Source organism: Lycium barbarum, chromosome 5 (genome assembly GCF_019175385.1).
Source record: "Lycium barbarum isolate Lr01 chromosome 5, ASM1917538v2, whole genome shotgun sequence".
Taxonomy (NCBI): Eukaryota; Viridiplantae; Streptophyta; class Magnoliopsida; order Solanales; family Solanaceae; genus Lycium; species Lycium barbarum.
In genome coordinates this window covers 37,910,699-37,935,825 of record NC_083341.1, presented here as the reverse complement: position 1 = coordinate 37,935,825, position 25,127 = coordinate 37,910,699, and the positions used below count along the sequence as shown (strand labels likewise).

Below are 25,127 nucleotides of genomic sequence, written 5' to 3'. Positions count from 1 at the left end.
TGATTTATTTGATCAGCTACAGGGTGCCAAATGGTTTTCAAAAATAGATTTGAGATCGGGTTACCATCAGGTAAGAGTTAGAGAAGCGGATATTCCCAAGACGGCCTTCAGAACGAGATATGGTCACTATGAATTCCGAGTGATGTCGTTTGGGTTGACTAATACTCCGGCCGTGTTTATGAACTTGATGAATAATGTGTTCAGGCCACTCTTGGATTTATTTGTAATAGTATTTGTTGATGATATTCTGGTATATTCTCGCACTGAATCATAACATGTAGATCATTTGTGAATTGTTCTTGGAATTCTTCGAGCCCGGGAATTATATGCAAAATTTTCAAAGTGTGAGTTTTGGCTGAATTCTGTAACATTTCTGGGCCATGTCATTTCAAATGATGGCATTCGAGTCGACACTCAGAAAATTGAAGCTGTGAAGACTTGGCCAAGGCCTACGACGCCTATAGAAGTTCGTAGTTTTCTGGGTTTGGCAGGATACTATAGAAGATTCGTAGAGGGATTTTCATCTATTTCAGCCCCATTCACGAAGCTAACCCAGAAGTCAGCCAAATTTCAATGGAATTATGCTTGTGAGCGCAGCTTCCAAGAGTTGAAAGACAGATTGACCTCAGCTCCGATCTTAACACTTCCCGAAGGGTCAGAGGGCTATCTGGTGTATTGTGACGCTTCCGGTGTTGGACTAGGATGCGTATTGATGCAGCATGGGAAATTTATTTCATATGCTTTGAGACAATTACGGAAAAATGAAGGGAATTATCCGACTCATGATCTCGAATTGGCTGCAGTTATTCATGCCATAAAGATATGGAGGCATTATTTGTATGGTGTGCATGTTGATATCTATACAGATCACAAAAGCCTTCAGTACATTTTCAAGCAGAAGGAGTTGAACCTGCGGCAGAGGCGGTGGTTAGAATTATTGAAGGATTATGATGTGGACATTTTGTATCACCCCGGAAAAGCGAATGTAGTAGCCGATGCGCTTAGCCGCCGATCAATGGGCAGTTTATGTGAAGCCCCTCCGAAAAAGAAAGAAATGGTTCATGAACTCCGCCAATTAGCTAATCTTGGAGTGCGGGTGATTGATTCGGGTAATGCGGGGATTGACATCAATGACCCCACAACTTCGTCCTTAGATGTAGAAGTGAAAGAACGGCAATATGAAGATCCTCAATTACGTCACTACAGAGACACATCTTATGGAAAAGAGAAGTCTTCATTTGAAGTTTCTATAGATGGAATTCTTAGGTACCGAGGCAGATTATGTATGCCGAATGTAGCAGAATTGCGCAGATGAATTCTTGAAGAAGTATATTGTTCCCATTATTCTATTCATCCAGGTGCAACTAAAATGTATCATGATCTCAAGATGATGTATTGGTGGGATGGCATAAAGAGAAACATAGCCGAATTTGTAGCGCAGTGTCCAAATTGCCAACAAAGTAAAGATCGAACATCAGAAGTCAGGAGGCTTATTGCAAGCAATAGAAATCCCTACTTGGAAATGGGAAGTGATCAACATGTATTTTATCGTGGGGTTACCTCGTTCTCGAGGAAAGTATGATTCCATATGGGTGATCGTGGACAGATTGACGAAAGCAGCCTATTTTCTCCCAGTTAAGACTACATATTCAGCTGAAGATTACGCAAGGTTATATCTCAAAGAAATTGTGCGACTCCATGGTATACCATTATCTATTATCACAGATAGAGGAGCACAGTTTACAGTCAGGTTTTGAAAGTCCTTCCAAGAAGGTCTAGGTACTCAAGTGAAGCTTAGCACGGCATTTCATCCACAGACTGACGGACAGGCCGAACGTACTATTCAGACCTTGGAAGATATGCTACGAGCATGCGTGCTGGATTTCGGTGGAAGTTGGGATGATCATTTACCGCTAATCGAATTTGCGTACAATAATAGTTACCATTCCAGCATTCAAATGGCTCCTTATGAAGCTCTATATGGAAGGAAGTGTAGATCCCAATCGGATGGTTTGAAACAGGAGAAGCACAATTAATAGGCCCCGAATTGATTCAGCAGGCGGTAGAAAAAGTTAAGGTGATTCGAGATCGATTATTGACAGCCCAAAGCCGTCAAAAGTCTTATGCGGACAATCGCCGACGAGACTTGGAATTCCAAGTTGGTGATTGGGTATTTTTGAAAGTATCGCCAATGAAAGGGGTGATGAGATTTGGTAAGAAAGGGAAGCTAAGTCCTAGATACATTGGACCCTATAAAATTATCCGCAAGGTGGGTCATGTAGCCTATGAACTGGATTTTCCTTCGGAGCTTGAATCAGTCCATCCAGTCTTCCACGTTTCGATGCTCCGCAAGTGTATTGGAGATCCCACAAAGATTGTCCCGATAGATGATGTGCAAGTGACAGAAGAACTAACCTATGAAGAGGTGCCTATCGCTATTTTAGACAGGAAAGTACGAAGACTCTGAAATAAAGAGGTAGCTTCAGTCAAAGTCGTATGGCGAAAAAACAATCGGGAAGAAATGACTTGGGAAGCAGAAGAGAATATGAAGTCTAGGTATCCACATTTATTTCGACCCCCAGGAGAGGTTCAAGATGAAGCGCCAGCGATATAAGGTATGTATGTTTATTTTCATGCCTTTGGTCGCGTGTGGCCATAGATATGTCGATGTTGTGATGTAGCCCTGTGAGGCGATGATATTATGGGTTGTTGTGACAGGTTGGTAGTGCCAAATTACAGGGGAAACTCTGGCAAAATTTTCGTAGAATCCCGAGTGTTTAACATTCGAGGACGAATGTTCCAAAAGAGGGGAAGAATGTTACACCTCGGAAATTTCTCCGTGAACGTACAACGAGTAGACCAACGAAGTGTATGAGTGTGTGATGTTTTACTAAGTAGGGAATGACTATTTATGAATTTTGGAAATGAGAAAGTTACAGATCTGCACTTTGACCCAGTTGGTCGTAAAATAGAATACGTCCCGTAAAGTAGTTTACGGACCGTAAACTGCCATCGTCCTCCAACATTCCAAAAACTTCAACTTTCTGCCAATTGACAAAATGGTTAAATACGACTCAGAATACGGACCGTAAAGTGAAATACGGCCCGTAAACTGTGACCGTAAACCACTATGACTCCAGCAAACCTTTCTATTTCTGATATGCTTAAATACGATCGTGAAGGACGGACCGTAAACCAGAATATGGCCCATAAACTGGGTTTACGACCACTGTGCATCCCGACTACTGTTCAAAAAAATCAGATTCTGTGATTAATATAAGGGACCCTTTTCATTCATTTTCATTTTATTTCTCATCTACACAACTCAAGAGAACTCTAGAACATTGCAAACATTTCATCCACAAGAATTTAAGGGAAATTAGTGGTCAACTACATGAAATCCATGGAACCAAGGGTGTGAAGCTCATCAAAGTTCATCTACACCAAGAAATTGCAAAGGAAGTGAAATAGGGTTTTTGGCATAAAAGAGTGTTGTTGCTCAAGGCTTGTTCCAACACTACCCAAGGTAAGTTTGATGACCTTCTCATGATGATTGAAGCATTAATACATTGAAACACATGGATTATAGAAGAGTGTAGTAAATGGGTCATAAAATGTGAATAGTGCCATAGTTGAATGATAGTTGGATTGCATTATGAATGTTGATGAGTTGGGAGTATAAATATGTTATAAATGACGTGTAGACCATGAAATAGGTATGATGTATGAGAAAATGTGATGATGAGCTAAAGCCCATAAATGTGGAGAAATTGGAGAAAAATGGTGGAATATGGTAAATGTAGATAAATGATGATTGTTGAATACAATATTGTGAACGTTGTTGTGAGCGTTTGGGAGTTAATATAGAATATGGGAAAAGTAGTATAAACAAAGGAAGTGCTGCCCAATTTTCCCTAGAAATAGTAGCGCGTTCTTATAGCCGATTAACTAACGTAAATGCGAATTCTCTTTTGAAGGTAGAAACGCGATATCGAAGGAGAGCAAGCGAACAATAGCTTAGTTAAACGTCAAAGGTATGTGAGGCTAGTAGGCTCGAAGGAGCTCTTTGCTTTAGCCGGGGATGCAGGCTCGGTTCCTTGAGATGAAACCGAGGGAATATCGTGGGAAGTGGTTTCAGACATTTGGAAATATGAAAAGAAGAAGTTGAATGGATTCGAAAAGGAAGGTGAAAGAGCAAAGGAAACAGTCAAAGAGTTCAAAAATGGCAAAAGCAACAGGAGGAAGCAGCAACAGACGAGAACGACGAATGGAGAAGGTGGCGGTATCGATTCTTTTCACGTAGTACAAGAAGCAGATCAACTAGAACTGAGTTTTTCAGATGATTATGAGTAGAGATATAGAATGTGTAAGAGGCAGAAAACTTGAAGCAGAAAGATTAATCGAAGAGGTAAAATGTTCAAGTGAAGAGATGAAAGAGCCTTATATAGGCATGGGACTGTGACAGTTACAATTCCTCGACCAATCCAGGAGCGCCACGTACCCCATAATTAATGAGGAATGACTTGAAACGACGTGTGTGCGGCGGTTGTCAGAGCGGACCATCCGGGATAAGACACGTGGCCGATGGCAGAAGAACGTGGCGCAACTATTCCCGCTAAAAACGAAAAGGTAACGACGGACAAAGGGAGTCACCGGTTTAGTGATTCATCCACTCCCCGTCAATCCGACAAATCTACAATCCAGGAAGTGTGGGGACTATCTGTATACGGTAAAAATCAGGTACGTGTTAAACCGGTGGGACCGAAGGCCGAGGGAAGAAAGGGACAAGAACGTGCATGAAGGCTCCCGTTCTGAACCGGGGAAATGCTTGGACCGGAGCAAAGGAGGGGCATCATTTGGTCCGGATTCTTTCATGACCGGTTGTTCGAGGCCGTATGTCCGTTTGGTCGTGGCCGGTGGTCCGGGAGATCCGTTGCGCGGTTGCCACACGTCGATGACATCCTGCTATGTTCAACTGCCAATCGTACGGGTGTCAGACCGTACGGTCTACCTAATCCAACCTAACCCAACTCAGAGCTTTTTCATCATTATTTTATTATTCATGTTGTGTGAAGCCCATGGGGCACCACTATAAATAGGAGGCATTGTCCTCCTCTTGGGGGGTTGACTTCTACATTGCAAGAACTCTTGTAATAGCAATATATATACAAAACCTCCCTCTCATACATCAGATTCGATCCGTATTTGTTGTGCTTATTTCTTATGTTTCTCAAATCAAATAACGCTCATGTACTAGTAGATACACGAGTCTATAGCTAACCATTGATCATCAGTTGCTCCTTTATAGCATATTCTTATATTTCTTCTCTCTATCAAATAAGTACAAGATATAGCCACATATCCTATACCTCACCTACAATTTTAATTGATTATCCAAATCCGGGGTAAACACTCCAGATTTCCATTCTTGCCCATTGGTTCTTGTCACATCAAAATCTCATAGTTCCTCATTAGTTCAATCTAATTTCCTCCACCAGTATTGATTTGCTCCCCAATATCATTCTCCTTACTTTCCTGAAGTTGCTTCCCCTTTTCCTTCCCCTCCTTTTCTTGATGATTAGCTAACTCTTTGACATTCACTTGCTTACCAAAAGAAGCCTCCACCCATGCTTTTGCAAATTCCTTTCCCAAGTCATTTGCTTTTTCATTCAACAACTGACATTCCTTACTATTGTTGGAATTATTTCTCCTTGCTAGTTGAATCACCAACTGAATCTACTTCTACCTTCTGCTATGATCTGCTGATTTCGTATGTGATTTCACTACCTCCATTTCCTCTACAACATTTTGAAGTGCAACAAACATGTTAGCAGCAGTGACCTCCTGATTTGGTTCCTTGCCATTGGTCTGCCTTTTGATTTGCTCCCCCTTGTTTTCCTTATCTTGTTGTGTCTGATCTTCCTTTGGTTTCCAGTTTTGCACTAGCTTGTTATAGCCACCCTTATATCTTCCCTTTCTAGCATACTAGCCATTATTATCGTCTTTCTTGCCTTTGTTCTCTCCAGTATCAGGTGTAACAATTTTATCTCCATTTTGCTCCACATTCCCAACTATTTCCCCACTGGTAAGAACTTTAGGTTGTTCCTCCATACCTACAAGCTCTTGAACTTTCTCCTAATCCTCTTCCTTCTTATTAGGGTACAATTCAAGGTGAATTATAAATCATTCTTTTTCATTGTGACCTTGCAGTTTGCAATACTTAAGCATGTGATCATCGTTGATTTGTATCCATTTATCCACAATTTCACCGGTGCTCGCATTCTTCATACCAATATTTACCCTTTGAGGAAACTCACTTAGCAAGTCTACTTCAACTTTAACCCTTGAACAACTTGGCCTGGTTTGATTTCAAGTTGCCATACCCACTTGTAAGGGTTTTCCTACAGTTTGAGGTGCCTAACGAAAAAGTTTGGAGGTAAATATAGAAAAGAGATCCGTGCAATCGGGATAGTAGTTTCTTCATCAAGATCAAACCATGGAACTCACTTCAACATACGCATTGGATACCACCAATTCATATTGATTAATGTTGAAAGCAGGCTTTGATAATATATTAACGTAATCTTCTAGCAAAGTTGGACGTGACAAAACAGACCTATTCCTAAATAGACCGATACTACATTCACCTTTCAATTCACATTGTTTGAGAATAAGTTTGCAGAGTTCCTTGATGTCAAGCCAGCCATAAGAAAACTTTCTGATGACTGTGCCCTATAGATTCTCTCACAATATTATATGCTCTCTTTTTCATCCTATAAAACCCTAGGTTCTCCATGTAGATACATAACAAATTTTTGAGAATAAGTAACAAATTTTCAGAGAGACGAGGAAACAGAGTGGTGCTTAATGGTGGTTGAAGAGTAGTTGCGTATGTTTGTGATGGTAGGTGTTGTGTAGGAGCGTCAAAGATGATTGGGCACCCTCCTTGGCTGTGACGGCCATTGTTGCCGGAAAAGGAAAGGTTGTTACTAGGGTTTCGGCTAGGGGTTAGGTTTAGCTAGGCAGCGAATTTTTCCCCTCTGATTATGTCTAGAAATAAATATCCTACAAAATCTGATATGGTATGTTTTGTGAAGCAAATATGACACTTGGAAGAACGTAACAAGTGGAACAATTGTTTCAGGAACACAATAACACGTTTACATTCACCATAGGCCGGTGCTTGACAATAGATTCAAATACGACTAAGATTTTTGTATAATTAAAAAAAAATAAAAATTTAGGAAAAGAAATATCAACTTGTGAGAAGACTTCGTCATGAGTTTTTTTTATTAAACAAAGACGGGAAAGGGGAAGGTTTTAACAGTCTCCTTTGCATGTCATACTGAACTTTTGATACAAAATTTAAAGCAACCACCTAACAGCATATATACCTTCCCTTCTCATTGAAGGGATGACTTTTAACAACTTTTTTATCCCAAAGGAAAATTTGGTACACATTTCTATGTTTCCTCTCATATCACTGGAGGGTGACATAGAGCTGCAAAAGCAACTTAACGCCGTCAAATAGTTCCTGCAATCACAAAGTCTTCCTTTAAGATGTACTTTTCAACCACATCTTCACAAAGAAGGCATGATACAAGGATTATTAAGGATTCTGGACAATTTTTGGGTGAGTTGCAGCATAAATAGAACTGTTTGCATCAGTGTTGAGGTGGGAAAGAAGATGTTGAACATCTGGACGCAAATTTTCTGCTGCTCTTCCAAAAAGAACCAAAATTTCTGATCTGGGTTTACTAGATGCTTGCACTGCCCCTCCCTGCCCCTCGTAATGAATAACATGATGCCTGAGGAAATTAATTGTTTAATCAGTGAGGCAAAAGGGAGCCATAACTGCTGCAGAATAAATTAAGAATGTAAAAACAAATACATCAAAGAAAGCCACGAAAACACAGAAAACAGAAAAAGTTTCTTACAGGAAGTCGATAAGATCAGAGATTTCGGTTGCTTCAACAGATACTGGCAGCTGTGAGTTCCTCCCAAAGACATCCACCAAAATATTCAAAAGCAGCGACAGTGTCTGCCAGATGGTTTTGCAACATATGAAAGGGAACAAGATGGAAACAGAAACGACTTTAACAATGTGCCATCTTTCCTAACTTCAACCAATTTCAAAAATAATAAATTGAAAATAAATGATGAACATCTTTGCATACATAGAGATATTCATACTTCCAGTCCATGAGAAAGTATCTATGAGAATGTACAAAATAAGAGATAAAAATCTGGAGTCTCTGATGGGATCCATAATCAAAATGCAGATATCGTTTTAGTAGGTTGGTAGCTACCTTAAAGCTAATTCGTGATGAATCCTCACAATGCAGATATCATTTGTACGTGCTCACCTAAGCACGCATTACATCCACACTATGGATTTACACCAGAGATCAACATTGAGCCATTACTTGTTTACTCATTATGGATGAGCTAACCAACACGATAGAATAGGTCCCAAAGTTTATATTATTTGTTGAATATTTTGTGCTATTGACTAAACCAACGAGGGTGTAAATCAAAAACTAGAACTATGGATAAACACTAGAGAATCAGGGTTTTAGGTAGGTAGAAGTAAGACTGAATATATGCACCACAAGTTTAGTTAGCATAAGAAAAGTGAAGTATTAGAATAGGAGAGACACAGAATTTTCGAATTAAAGAGAAAGAACTTTCGGAGTAGGGATTCAAACCCTTGGCTCTGATTTCAGAGTAGGGACTTAAACTCTTGGCTCTACTAAAAGAAATTTTAGAGTAGAGGAAAAGATTCAGAGTAGGGACTCAAATCTTTGCCTCTGATAGAAATCAAGATGAGAGGAGGGCACCAGTCGCGTACAGAAATAGCAGCGCGGGTCGCCAAAGAGATGGTGTTACTTGAGTTGAGGGTCTTTCGGAAACAGCCTCTATACCTCCATGAGGTAGGGTCTGCGTACACTCTACCCTCACCAGACTCCACATGTGGAATTACACTGGGTATGTTGTTGGTCACCGAAGAGAGAGTGGCACCACAAAGGTCGCCATAGAGATGAATGATGTTTGAAAGGTGAGAGGTGCATCTATTGTTGGAGAGAGGAGTTGTACTAGATACCGAAAGGAAGGAGAGGAGACCCAAAAAAAGAATAAGAAAGCAGCATAGCAGCCAGAAGGCAAAGAAATCTCTTCTTCTGCTTAAGAGTTAAGACACCGCAGTCCCATAGCTAATATCAATAGTTGTTGATTCAGCGGAAGTTCTTCCTTGCTTTTTGATTCAACTCTGCTGCTAGGGCGAGCTAACTCCAAAACCCGTTGTCAGTTCGGATTGCAAGCGCAAGCTGTAAGAAGAAAATTGTTGCCAGGAGTGGCGACACGGCGACACACATTGGTCGGCACCGCCTGTCGGTAGCGAAAGCTATTTGTGTGTCTACCAAGATCTTAGAGGCTCTAATTCCATGTAAAACAATTAGAAAAGAAGAGATGCTGGCAATGAATTGCTTGATTATTCCTTCAAGCATGTTGAGTTTAATAAGTGTTTACAAGTAATCCTAAAAAGGAAAGGAAAGTAATTCCTATTTCTAATGACTCACTATAAGGACTCTAAACCTTTTCTATGTATACATGGTATGGGGTCTTTCCACATTAACAATTTCCTATTTTTTTTCAATTCTCTTAGCGCTGACACTATCCATCACTTCATTTCTTATACCCTATTGCCTTCTAGAGCCATTTTGGTCGCACCACTCAGCAACTTCATGGTGCTTGAAATGGGCATAACTCGGTCAGTTCGAGACGTCAGAATGTAAGCTAAGCTTATATAAACCCATGTGAGTATGAGGTGAAATGGAAGACAGCATCAGCACCTGTAAGTCGTACAATGACGTGGCGGACTCTACCATCTCTTTCTGTTCGCTTCCAGAGGTGCTTAAATGGTCATTATTCGGGTGAAGACATGGATGGGGTTAGGTAAGGGATTGTGGAACTTTGTTTTATACTGCTTACTTAGTAATTAATCTAGTTCTTTCATGTTTTCTTTTTACATGGCAAAACAAGGACTATTATGCAGGAGAATGGTCAAACCTGAGCATATAATATCAGCCTATCAAATTTAAGAAAAGATAAGAAAATAAGCTAGGTTTCCCTGAATATTGTAAATCAAATTCAAATCGCCAAAGTTACCCTTTACTGGTCCCACATTAAGAGAAAAATGAACATTAACTCGAAAGAATTTGTACCTTACTAAAAAGGGTGTGAGCATTGGCCAGCCTTGGAAGCAAAGGACCCATAATACGAAATGCTATTCTTAATACCGCAACAGATGTCACAGGCCTAAGGTGCTTAATGATAAGATGTGTTCCCTCGAGCCATTCTTGTGGGAGGTTACAGAAGAAAGCATGTAGCAATGCGACAATATTACCTAGAAGACCAATGATTACATCAGTACTAGCATTCCATGTAGCAGAAGACAATGTTGAGAAAGGCAAATAGCAGCTAAATTATACCTAGAAGAAGAAAAAGAACACTGTTTGAAAGAAAAACACGATGCAATAATATAAGTACCTCAAATGCAGTATTATTAAAAGAGATCACTTCTTACTTAAAGTGACTGAAGTGAGGTGAGGGTTAATGCGCTTCAACATGTCGACATGATGTGGGTCCAGTGATGTCCTCACATTTTGCGCACAAATGCATGTCACTTGAGGCAAGAAGCAGTAATTTTGTTCGAGCATTTCTTATTTTTAATTAAGAAGATTGTTCAAGGAATGACAAATTGAACAGCTTTTAGGGGTAATATATAATGAAAACTAAGAAGAGACTAAATTAAGGAGGACCCTAGAAGGATGCTTAGTACTGGATTGAAGGAGTATCAGTTAATTCCAAAACATATAAAAACATATGATGTTTAGATCTATCATAATCCTTGCGACGTCCGTGTCAAAACGACATGATTTGGGTGTGGGTATGGGATCCACACTCGATATGTTTAAACCTAACTTGGATGCTTTGACCACACTTCTGACCAAGAAATATAGTTTGATTTTGGACTTATATCATATATATATTCACATAAAGTACTACAGCACTTTGCTATTATACTAGATTTATGAATAAAATATGATACAAAGAATTTAATTATACTAACTTTAATTTACTAACTTCAATTACTTGTTATATATATACTTATATATGTCGTGATATACATTTATTAGTTGTATCTTAACACCCATACCTATGGTCCTATTTGTATCCTTGAATCCTAAGATTTAGGTGATGACGAATCTGACTTCAACATCTGCACCCCTGTTAGGTGCCCACACCCGTTTCTGAGAAACATAATAGTAAACTCATTTGATAACAAGATGGAGCATTTTAGCAGTATGAAGACATGGCCACTATTGCACCATGTTGACTTTAGTGAGACCTATCTACTGGAATTCTTCAATACCCTGCTTTCAAGCTAAAGATCTGACAACCGTAGTACTCCCTACGTCCCAAAAAGATTGTCATGATTCGGGTTAACTAACTAATGTTCGGTCTGAATTCGGTCAAACTAACTAACTATTTTGTTAGTTTGTAATTTTAGTCCCCATATTTGATATGATTTTGACTGTCTTAGTCAATAGAAGCTGTGAAGGGGGTGTATGTAGCGCTTCCAGAGGAGTACATTGTTTGTTGAGTTTGTTATATTAGATTTTAGCTGGATTGCAGAAGAGGCCCCCTATCTTTCTATTATTACTTTCTTTATTTATGCATTAGTCCTTTCTTATTTCCTAGTATAATAGCTCTGTAATGCCATTTTTGGTGAACTATCAAATGAAGTATCTCTTAGTTTTCTTCTTCCTTTAGCTTAATTCCATTTTTAGTTCCTGTTTCTTTTCAAAACTGTATCAGTGGTATCAGAGCAATCATCCTCCGATCTGTGGGTATTCGTTAATGGCGTTCCAAAATCCTATGTATGCTTCTAATTTCACTTCCAACCCACTTCCAAGTTCTAATGCTTTACCATTCGGTAGTTATGGAACATATCCTTATGGGTATAACAATACAGGATATGGGGGTTATTATCGCGGGTATAATCAGCAACTCAATCCGACATATCCGCAGTATGCATACCAACCATCGGAATTCTCCACTGGGTTCACTAATTTTCAGTCATCTGGGGGTTATACCAGCATGAAGAGACACCACGACTACAGTCCGCATCCATATACAGATTACAGTCCATATCCTAATGTTGCTTACTGTCTGCCGTTGCTCCTGCAGATTCACAGTATCAACGTAATTGCAATCAGTGGGCAGATAGTAACTCTGTCGTTGATGGGTTTCTTCTGAGTGACTGTCCTATCAATGAGAAGATTTCGACTGTTGTCAATAGTAGCACCAGCAATGTGAATGACACACAGCTGAATGATCTAACTACTAATTCAATATCAACTGCTTCGTTTTCCACATCTAATGAAAGCACCTCAATTTATACAGATGAGAGACTAAGCAATTTCATGGATGTTGCGATTCCTGAAGCTTCACTTAAGGGAGATATGTTGGGGGAATTGGAGCAATTGAAAGAGGAAAGGCATAACTCTCTTGAGCACAAGGCGTTCGATGAAATGCCAGGTAGAGAGGTAGCTGGTCATTTACAATCGGAAGTGGAAAAGCACTCCTCTCTTGAGCACAAGACGTTTGATGAAAAGCTGATTAGAGAGGTAGTTGGCTCTTTGGACATATTAACTCCTAAAGTCTCTTTGTGAATGGAAGAGTACATTGGGAGAAATATAAGCAATACAAACAATGAGAACAATTTGCTGAAGGACGAAAATGTTAGTCTCCTCCTCAGAATATCGGAACTGGAGGATGCATTAGCTGAGAAAGTGGAGGAGCATTGGGCTTTGCCAATTGAATTAAAGGATGTGCAAAATGATACTTCTACTCAAATAGTTGCCTTGATAGAGGAAGCTAACAAGTCCAAGAAGCGGATAGAACTACTGCAGACTGAGAAAGACCAGCTGGAATGTGTAATTGAAAGAGGTAAACAAGAGTCCGCTCAAGCTTTGGAACAAGCAAGGAATCAGCTTACAAAATTATCGCAAAAGATTGTGGATCGGGATATAAAGCTGAAAAAGTATGAGGAAGCTTTTGGAAAATTGGGTGAACAACAAACACAACTTGAAGGAAACTGCAAGAGTACAAGGAAAGTCTCAAATTAGCAGAAATGAAGATTGAAGGGATAATAGAAGAATATCGGAAGAATCTTGAAAATAAAGATCAGAAAATAGATGAACTAGATAACAAGATTGAAGAACTGAAGATGGACTTAGAAATGAAGGGCGATGAAATGCCAACTGAAGTGGTATTTAGCTCTTTTGACAGTTGTGTTACTATCTCTGAGAATTTGATACAAACTGGCCAACTGGAGAAGACGAGGACATATGCTGAACCACAATCAAAGGTTGTTGATATAGAAGCCTCACAGGAGGAGGAGAGATTGGAGGACGTCGAACCTCTAAAAGGGGAAGCGAGTACTGATCTCGAGATGTTGTTGGAGTCCGTAATGAACCCACCTACCACTGATGAACCATAGAGAGAATATGGTAAGCGTGGAGAGGAATATAATTCGACTGACTTTTCTTTTCCTTTCGACATGAGTTTGAGCACTGAATTGTATGCTGCAGTTGTATTACTAGTTACCTATGATGGCAAGCTGAAGGTCAATGATGTGTTAAATTGCATCGAGGGTGGAGATTCTATTACATCTTCAATCGGGGAAGTCCAAGCTCGGAGATACATTGGTGGAGGAGCTCCTCTTCTCATAAGTTCTTCACAGAAGAATCATTCTGGTGAAGCACTTAGCTTGGTTCTTGCTCAGCCTGGAGTTTTTGTTACTAGTGCTGATTTCATCAAGGGAAAAAGGCAAAATAGTTGCAACCCTTGCGGAAGGAGAGAGTGCCGAATTCCATGTTGGTCTGAAATTTTCACCAGGTTTATTCATTAGATTTGATGTCCCTAGTACAGGGGAATTATCAGATGCTTTCAAGAAGCATTTTATGACATATAGAGGTTGCTCGTTTTCAGAAATCCTGATTGGTAACTCCCTGGGGAAACCTTTTATGTCTCAGGAGTGCTTGCTTAGGGGCGGTTTCTTACAAAAGAGGATTGAGTTTCCAATGTCAAGCGACAATTTCTCGTTTTCACTAAACTGTTGCTGCGATTTATTGGCAAATGACGTACACTATCAGTTATTCTTGTTTGATAAGGATATGATGGGTCTTGGAGTTTTTCCAATGGGGGATGAGCTTTCCCTTCAAAGGGTAAGGACGTATGGTACTGTTTATTTAAACTATGTTGTAGATAATAGTGATGATCTGCTAACATTTGGAGTTTCTGAGGGCGATGCAGTGGTTCCAGTTGCGAAGCTTGCTTGTGCTCGTATTGATGCCATTTACTCAGTTGTTCTTGTTGCATTTTCAGCTGAATTTATTACTCTAATGATCATGAATTACAAACAAAAGATTTTCATAACATGCACTGCTGTTAGGAGGGGATCCAACTTCATTTATCTCAAAGGAAGTTTTGAGCCTATTGGATACATTATTTCTGGTATGCTTACAAATTGTGTAGTACTGACAGTACTTAAGTTGGGAAGATCCATTCATAGCCTTGGACTAAAAGCTTACATTATGAGTAATATAATTATTGAGATTGCACTTGCTAATATATGCAAGAAAGGTGGAACTGTGGGAGATTGCAAGAGCATATTTCATGAACTTGAGAGCTATTTGATTAGTTTGGATGTAGAAGCTGGTGGTGCATATGGAGCTCTTAGAATATGTAGGTTTGTCTATGAATCCATGAGGAATTTTTTTGAAATTAAACCACGAAAGATTGGAGTTCAAAGTTTGTTCCTACATGAACCATAGGACACTAGGTTCCATTTTCTTGCTTCAAGTATGCTTGCGGCTGCGGGAATTGCTATGGCTTTGTCATCATACTCAAAAGTGATAACAGGAATTCAAATTGGTCTTATTGGTGACAAGTTCATTATGAAGCCAATAATTCTGGAAATGGAAAACTCACAACTTGATTTGTTATTAACAGGCACCAAGAGTGCAATATTATTGATTGAGAGGTGTTGTGGTTTTCTTCCCCAGGACATGTTGCTTGACTTTGTAGGAGTTGGGCAGAATGTTGTATGGGGTTACATCAGTAAGAGTGAAGTTCGCGGGTCTAATAGAATGATGTCAGAGTTGTTAGAGAAGGGTATCAACATCAAGAAGGACGCAAGATTCATTTCAAAAAAACTCTTGTTTGCTGCAGGCCAGATTGATTCGAAGAAAAAGACTTATATTTGGTGATGCAGAATTCCCATTTGATCCAGGTGATCGTTGGCACTCATGCTCTTGTTGTAAAAGTTCCTTCCTTGAGGTCAAGGAAGTTTTGAAGGGGGAAGTACTGATACGATTTTGATTGTCTTAGTCCATAGAAGCTGTGAAGGGGTGTACGTGGGGCTTCCAGAGGAGTACATTGTTTGTTGAGTTTGTTATATTAGATTTTAGCTGGATTGCAGAAGAGGCCCCCTATCTTTCTATTATTACTTTCTTTATTTATGCATTAGCCCTTTCTTATTTCCTAGTATAATAATAGCTCTGTAATGCCATTTTTGGTGAACTATCAAATGAAGTATCTCGTAGCTTTCTTCTTCCTTCAGCTTAATTCCATTTTCAGTTCCTGTTTCTTTTCAAAACTGTGTCAATATTATTCAACTAAAGACATTTGACCTTCAATTCACAAACATGCACTCCTAATATCTGAAGTTAACCAAAGCTAACACCTAACGGACTCTAAATAGTTAACAAAATTCTTATTTAAAATATCAAAAATCAAAGAGAGAACATAAAAAATCAAACAGTAACAGAACTTGATGACTGTCACCCTGGTCTTCTGGAACATAATACCTATTAATGGATAAAATTGGTAGCTTTCTGGGAAAGAGCATAGGGTCGTGAAGTGAGATGAATTTTGGTGGACCAGAAAAAAGGAGTGTGGCAAGGAAGGGGGCAGGGCGTCGTGGTCATATGCTGGCTTTTGTGCTCCTTATATCCCCATTTCTCTGCCTAAACTCAACTCCTCCGAATGTTTCTTCACCCAAGATGATGATTTTATCTCAAACTCTCTGATATAGTGCTGGCACAAGCTTTTTAGAAGTATAGGCTTATAGCTGTAACACTCCGTAAATCCGGGCTAGGTTTGAATGTGTTAAATGAGTATTAACGTGATATTTTAGCCATATGAAGTCCCATCGGGATGAGTTTGGGTGGAAATAGTTGTTTCGGAATCAAGACGAATAGCGAGGCGCATAAGATTCGATAAAATCGACTAAGTTTACGGTAGCTCTGCCTTCCAGCCTGATTTCGTGAAAATCCGTTGAGAATTTGGAGAAGGTTCCTCAATGAAAATCGTAGATCTTTGAAATATCTTTCCATCCATACAAGGTGGAGGCGAAACGGACATCGGTACAAGAAGTTATGTGCGATTTACGAAAGGGCTGTGCAGAGCCAAGAGCGGCACCTGTCCGTCGCATGGGTGCGACACGTGGGAGCCCTTTCTGAACTTTTTTTGGCCTTGTGCGGCACCCATGCGACGCACAGGTGCCGCACATGTCGGGATTTTTCAGTTTTGCGTTTTTATTATATATTCAGTGTTGGGGTTTATTTCCCCAACTTCCCCAAACACGAAAAATGACCTAGAAGGAGATAGAACTCGCCCCAAGCCTCAATTGAAAATCCGGCCAGAGCAGCCGGATAATTTCCCCTGAAAAGCGTTAATACTTCAAAAAAGGACTGAACTGACAGACCTCGAAAAAGTGCCTGAGAGAGAATAAGACATTAAATTGTTTTTAACTAAACCCAATTTTCTCTTTGAGAAAAGCATAAGAAAAAGTTATTTAATTCTTCTTCAGTTCGTCTTCTAATCTTCTTTCTTCTTCTTCTTTTTTTCCGGCGACGACTCCTCTGTTTCCGGCGACTTCTGCATTTTTTTTCCTCCTCCTATTTTCTTCATCTTTTTCTGTACGCAAGAGGACTAGACTTTCTCCTCTGTTTTTTACTTTTTCTATTTTCTCCTCTGTTTTTTTTATTCCTCAACTGCACCAGTGAGGCAGTGACTGTTTTGCTCCTGTTTTTTCTGTTCAATAATTGTTAACTTTTGTTATACAGTTATAAACAGTAGGTTCAAATTCAATGGCATCGTCAGACACTAGCAAAAAAGACATAGGTTGGAATTATGGTACTAAAGGCTCAACAAAAGATCAAGTTATATGTAACTTTTGTCAAGGCACTTTCAAGGGTGGAATTACTCGTCACAAACAACATTTGATTGGTGGTTACAAAAATGTAAAAACAAATGTACAGTTTGTCCACCTGAAATTAAAGAAGAAGTAAAAAAGTATGTTGAGAGTAAACAGTTGATAAAAACTCAAATGTTGCACCAAGCATCTTGGTTCATCTCTCTGATGAAGATGATGAAATGAATGAAGCTGCTGAAATGATGCCTCCTCCCTTAAAAACTCAAAAAATGTCATCCACTGCATCATCCACGGCACGGACCGCCAATGTGAAAGGTCCCCTCAATCTTTATTACCCGCAAACATCACAGGCAAAGGCAAAGGGAAGCAGTAGCACGGGAATGTCTGATTCATCCAAGCAGTTGCTGAGAGATCGCGCTGTAAGTGCTTTTGCATTATGGGTATATGATGCAAGGCTCCCTTTTAATTGTGTGAATTACAAAAGTTTTGATAAATACATAGGCCATAGGACAATATGGCGTAGGAATGAAACATCCTACCTATCACGACGTTACAGTTACTCATCTGAAAAAGAGGTGGAGAAGATAGATGGGATTATTGAGGAACATAGATTGAAATGGACAGAGTTGGGGTGTTCAATTATGATGGACAAGTGGGCAGCATGAAATGGAAAAATGATCATCAATATTTTGGTCAATTCTCCAATAGGTAGTGTGTTTCTTGGATCAGTCGATGCTAGCGATGAATCTACGAATTCCACCAAAATGTTCAACTTGTTTGAGAAGACTATTGAGCAAATTGGACCGGAAAATGTTCTACAAGTTGTTACTGATAACGCTAGCGAGAATGTTAAAGCGGGTGACATGATGATGGGTGTGTACCCGCACATTTATTGGACTCGATGTGCTGCCCATTGTATCAATTTGATGTTTGGTGACATCTTCAAAATAAACCCGTATGCTTCAGGTGAAAAAAAAATAGCTCTAACTTTCTTTATAGCTTATACTATATGCTTATTACTTATTAGCTACTAAAATATTCCTTTTACAGTTTTTCAGAAGGCCGTTAAGATAAATTCTTACATTGCTCAGAGGCCATTGTTGTTAAACATAATGAGAAGATATACAAACCAAAGAAATTTGGTGAAACCGGCTAAGACAAGATTTGCAACGGCCTTCTTAACTTTGCAAGCTCTTTACATGCAAACTTGAGAACTATGATCTTCTCAACCGAATGGACAGAAAGTAGATTTGCAAAGGAACTTTTGGGGAAAGAAGTTGTTAGACATCTTACTTCTACATCTTTTTGTAATGATGTTGTCAGGGCACTTAAAGTTGGTTCTCCTTTGATAGTGACGCTTCGCTTGGTGGATGGAGAAAAAAAACCATCGATGGGCTATATTTATGAAGCAATGGATAGAGCCAAAGAAGTTATTGCAAAGGGTTTTAATGGCGGAAGCAATATGAGAAAGTTTTCGAAATCATTGATCGAAGGTGGTCGGACCAACTTCATAGACCTTTCCATGCAGCAGGGCATGTTTTGAACTCGGGAATGTTTAGACTTTATTAGGAGAAGTGTGGGACAAGTGTGGGACAATTACCTTGATTGTGTTGCTAAGATGGTCCCTGATGTAAAAACACAAGATGCACTAGTCAAAGAGCTTCATATATACAAACATGCAATTGGGAGTTTTGGTAAGCCTCAGGCTATAAGAAACAGAGACAAAAGGTCCCCTAGTAAGTGGGTTGATTTAGTTGTTTTTATAGCTTTATTTAAGTTATTTGACTTATTTATAATTATTAACCTTTAAATTTATTTTTTTATAGCTGAATGATGGTCGGTATTTGGTAATCATACTCCAAACTTGCAAAAGTTTGCCATAAGAGTATTAAGTTTGAGTTGTAGCGCATCTGGATGCGAGAGAAATTGGAGCGTGTTTGAACATGTGAGAAGAAGATTTATTATATTCTAATTTCTATATACATTATTATTAGTATCTACTAATTAGTCTCTACAACTTATGCGCAGATTCATACCAAAAAGAGGAATAGGCTTGAACTATCGCGTCTCAATAATCTAGTGTACATTAAGTACAATAGAACATTGAAGCGTCGTTACGATGTTAGCGATACCATTAATCCAATTCAGTGGGATAATATTAATGAAGCAAATGAATGGTTAATTAGATGCCCCGAAAATGAAGAAGAGGAACTAGTATATGAGGGATGTGATCTTGATTGGGGTGTTGTTTCTAGGGCATCTGGAATTGAGGGAATATCTATGGTCTTTTTGTGTGTGTGTGTGTGTGGGGGGGGGGGGGGGGGGGGGGGTTCTTCAAGTTCAAGGTCACATATAAAGGGCAAAGGACTATCTACTACTACAGGTTCAAGTCAGTCTCGGTGCTTAATTGATGAAAAACTCCAAGCCCGAGGAGGAGCAATATACTGCTGAGAATCTTGGATATCAAGAACTTGGAAATCATGAAGATCTTGAATTTGAATAGACTTTTAGTATTGCACTATTGCTTGTCTTATCACTTATGAATTATTGAGTCATTCAAGTTCTAGACTTTTAGTATCTACTATCTACTTTTAATTTTTGAATTGAAATATTTGCTAATATGTTATTGCTAGTGAGATTTTGATTATTTATATATGCAATTAAATATTTTAATTTTTTGGTATTTATTGGCGCCGCACTTCAAAAAGTCACCTTAAGGCGAGGCAAGCCCTTGTCGCCTTTTGTCACCGCGCGCTGTCCAAAACAATGGTCACAAGGGTAGTGCTATTGCACGAGATTTTAATCTTCAGGGTGCTGGTCAAAGATTTGGCGCATAACAATACAATGAGTATTTCAAGAAGTATCTCAGAAAGAAATCAAGTATGGGTAGTTTAGCTCGTGTTGAGGCCGGCAAGAGAATCATGATGAGAGAAGCTCATTGTTAGCAAACCTAAGAGTTCAACTTTTGAACCCTGAAAATGGTAGAGTTGTTGTACAGAACAGAGTCAAATCCTTCTCAGTAGTTGAGCAAAAGAGAAAATCAGTTTCATGATCCCTATCTATTACAACTAAAGGAAGGGATTCACAAGCATAAATCCATGGCTTTTGAACAAAGGGGAGATAACGGTACCTTGAGGCAAGGTACCAAGGCAAATTATGTGTTCCAGATGTCCTTGCCGAGGGCCTGTGCACCCCCGGGATTAGTCGGGGCTCAAAGAGACCCGGACACCCGGTGCTTAATCAAAAAATTATGTGTTCCAGATGCAGATAGACTTTTGAGAGAGGATCATGTCAGAAGCCCACAATTCCAGGTACTCTATTCACCCAGTTTCCACAAAGTTGTATCATGACCTTAAGGAAATTTATTGGTGAAACGACATGAAAAAGAACGTTGCAGATTTTGTGGCCAAGTGTTTGAATTGCCAACAAGTGAAAGCCGAGCACCAAAGGTCTGGTGGTTGGCTCAAAACATAGATATTCCCATTTGGAAATAGGAGATGATAAATATAGACTTCATAACAGGTTTACCTCATTCATTTCGGAAATATGATTTGATTTGGGTGATTGTAGACCGACTTACCAAGTCAACACACTTTTTGCCTATGAAAACCACCAATCCAGCAGAAGGTTACGCCAATCAGTATATTCAACAAATCATCAGGCTGCAAGGGACCCCTGTGTCTATCATTTCAGATCGTGATGCTCAGTTCACAGCAAATTGGATGGCTCGAATTGTTGGGCATAATTGTCAGGTATGCCGGGGGCCTTGTTCCAGCAATCAGTCAGCACTTCAATATTCTATAGAGGCTTCATAGACTAAAGTTGCAGTCAGCCAATGTTTAGCAGGCTATGTTAGCCATGTTGGCTACGTTTCTATACTTCAGACTTATTTTGCATTTATGATTATTCAGTTAGACATTTCAGCAGCTCAGCATGTTTACATATTATATTATGCATTAGTATATGTCCCATGTTGATTCATCAGCCATGTGATTCGCCCGGTCACATGGAGTCGGGCACCGAGCGTCATGTTATGCATAAGTCATGGTTCGGGGCGTGACAATAGCAACCTAATTGGTTTACCTCTAATTTTTTCTTACTACACCACAATTCTCTTCGCTCAACTTTTTCAGTATCACGTGCAATCTTGATAGATAAAGCTACTGGATTATTTACAAATGGACAAAGGAGATGATGATTACCTTTGTTTCCTAACAATCTAATAGTAAGTGAATGGTTAATTTTGACTAACTTGAACATGTGTTCTCTGGTGAAAGCAGTAGGAGGATGAACAGGAGGTCGGAGAGGATGGCAAGGTTGGAGGAGGAAGTGGCATTATCATCAAGTTCTCCTACTCCTTTTCTTTTACTTCTATTTTCCGCAGGTTTCCGACTTTCTGTTAACTTCAAGTAGTAAAAGTGTTTGTATTGTTCAATTAAAGCCTAAATATGTGTAGTTAAAATAATATGGAACTAAAACCAGAATAACGCATTCCTTGAAAGACCAAAATCATTATTTTCACTTAACTTTTTTCACAATTTTTTTTTTTTTTTTTGGATTCTCATGATCACCATACCAGCCGATAGACTGATAGAGGTCAATCGATAGAGACAAAGGGGGAAACAAATAGGTAAAGCTATTCCAGATTGGTTAAAAAAGCGTACCAATGGCTGTTGAGGTATTATCCTGTGCAGCCCAGGTGGGGTCTAGTAGAGCATAGCTAACAGCAGATTCTAGTTCGCCCACTGACCTTTTAGCATCAGTAAGCCACCAACTTTCTTTTATTACGCGTGCAGTTTCAACATATAGCTGCACATGAAACTCTGGAGGAAGTTGTGCCAAAAGAAGACCACATGCTTGGATCAACAAGCAAGACAGCTGCTGGCAAGTATAACCACTACGTGAAACAAAATTAGAAGTATTCATTCCTGAAACCGATGGAGTCGTCCTAGTTGCACCCAAAGAATCAGTGCTTCCCCCCGAAGGAGAAGTAGGCAAAATAGAGCCTTGTCCAGAACTAGCAGGAGCTCCATGCAGCCCATTGCTGGATTGGACAAGGGTTGGTTGTATGTGAACAACAATTTGAACAAGAGATGAGACAATCTGTGACGGCGAAACAGGAAGAGAAAGTAACTCTATCACAGCTGTTTCAAGAGTCAGCTGGGTGAATGTGCCAGGATCTTGCATCTGATAATATGGTTTCTGCCCTTCAGAGGAATTAGTTGGCCCAGGTTGTGATGTTGCTTGGATCTTTCCATGGGGAGCACGGGTAGAATTATTTGCAAAATCTCCCATTGCTGCACATTTGGAGCTGTTATTTAAAGCAGGAATAACATGATTCACCACTCCTAACAAAAGAGTAGCAAAGTAGTCCAATGGTGGGCACATGGCTGCATTTGATGAGTTGATATGTTGCGGGAATGACTCAGAAAATGGTATCTGAAAAGGAAAAAGAAAAGAGAATGATTCAATAACTACTAAAGAGAAGGGCAAAAACAACTAGTAAGTTACAGACCATCAACCATCATCACCTTTTTAATATCCAAGATATTCAATATACGAAGTATTAGCTTTCCAGGAAGATGACCGTAGAAATAAGCAAGTATATCACGAACAAACGTGAAGTTCAGAGGATAGTAATGAAGGAAGGTCGAATAAACTTGAAGAACTCTATCAGCCGCATCCATAGCGTCATTTTCAATGAGGCTATATATGATTAAGGGGATGATTGGAAGCAGGCGTGCAGCAATATCATCAAAAAAAGTTGGATACCTGAAACCACAATGAACAAGCAAGAAAGGTTGACAGGTGTATCCTCGAAATGTAAAATTTGAGAATGGCAAAATAAATTTTTACCTAGGAGCACAAGTAACAAGAGCTGATACATATATAGGATCAGCACAATAATTGTTAAAATTAACACTGAGACAGCATCACTAGTAAATTTCAACAAGTGGAACATAAATAAATGAGAACCTTCATGACTTAAGTAGTTTCTTAATGAAATTTCACACACAACTTACCACCTAAATATCTCAATAAGGAATAACTCACACTTCACTCGTTGCTAACCCCTTGGCTAATGAAACCCTGAGAGGGAGGGGGGAGGGGAAGGGTCACAAAAATGAAGAGTAGAAACTCCACTCTGAGGTAGAGTATCTCCCACTCTTCATTTTTTTTTTTCTTTTTGATATCGGAGAAATCCGCAAGGGTCAGTGGCGCAAAATTTGAAACTCGATTAATAGTGGGCCTGTCCGTCTATCTTCACTTAAACATCAAGGTTTTGTTTACGGAAAAGGCCAAATATACCCCTGTACTATTGGAAAAGGGCTAAATATACCCTTCGTTATACTTTGGGTCCAAATATGCCCCTGCCGTTATACTACTGGTTCAAATATACCCTTCTCCGTTAAGTTTGTTCAAAGTGGACATCCAGTCCTACGTGGCAATGACATTTGATGAGGTGGCATGCCACCTCAACGCTCCTAACCCATTTTGTCCCTCACCTCTCTAATTGTTCTTCCACCACTAAAATTTTCTTTACTTTCACCACCATTGCCACCATTAACAAATTTAAATAGGAAGACTTCAGAAGTCATTGAAGACCCAGAATTAAAATCCAAAATTATTCTCGTTTGATTTGTGGGAGGTGCCTTTTTCAACCTTTCTGTGTTCTTGATTTTCCAGGGAGGGCAATATCTTTAGGGGTTGGTGGGATGGTAGGTCCTATTCATTGAGCTTCTTACAACTCATAAAATTTTCCTTGAGGGTGTAATTGGTGCTAAGAACTTATGAGAGAATTGATACTATAACAGTAATGAAGTTGTGCTTGGAGTGGTGTCCTAAAGTTTCTATGAAACATTTTGCCTGTCAGGTTTATTTTGGAATGATCGAATGCACTGCTGGCTAATGAGATTCTTCCAGAGGAGTACTAGAATCATTGCATTCTTAATTAACTTTTAAGTTTCACATTTTCTTTTCAGTTCTTGGACTTGCATGGGATATTTGGGACCACAACAGTCAGAAATGTTTGCTGTCAATGGTGGTGGTTTGTGGAAGTAAAGAAAATTATAGTGGTGGAAGAACAATTAGAGAGGTGAGAAACAAAATGGGTTAGAGGCGCTGAGGTGGCATGCCACATGGCATCCACCTCATCAAATGTCATTGCCACATAGGATTGGGTGTCCACTTTGGACAAACTTAACGGAAGAGGGGTATATTTGAACCAATAGTATAACAGTAGGGGTATATTTGGATTCAAAGTATAACGAAGGGTATATTTGGCCCTTTTCCTTTTTGTCTATGGCAGGTTAGAACCCGTGACATGCGCCCAACCCACATCATGCGCTCTTACCACTTGACAAGGCCCAGGAGCATTTCCACTCTTCATTCATTCCACCATGTTTCAGATGTCAATCAAATTGCCACCGTTTTGCTGGAAACTCTTGCATTTATATAATGGCAAAAATTTCTAAATTTCCATTGACGAAAAAATGAATGAGTTCTACAGAACAAAAACCTAGCAGTTCCCTGATAGGCTAATTTTCCAGGTAGATACAATGTTTTTCAACGATTGACTACAATATTTTATTAGGAAAACAGTTATTGGATACTTGCTTTTGGCCTCTTTGATTTAATAATAATTAAAGTATTAGATTACTGCTATGAGAAAATATCCACCTGTCCAACAGATTTCTTGATGTCCGAATTTATTTATGGCATGAAACAACTCACAGCATGGGTCTAGCTAATTGAGCCATTCGATAAACTCTACTTGAATCCATTTTTATTTTATTTTTTAGATTCAATAATATATTAATTCACATAGTATCTTGAATGA

General features: G+C 39.3%; 1 pseudogene; it reads right to left on the bottom strand.

Annotated features, from left to right (window-relative positions):
• Nucleotides 1–7,260: 7,260 nt before the first annotated feature.
• Nucleotides 7,261–25,127, bottom strand: part of LOC132639379 (mediator of RNA polymerase II transcription subunit 23-like) — a 61,562-nt pseudogene continuing 43,695 nt past the window's right edge.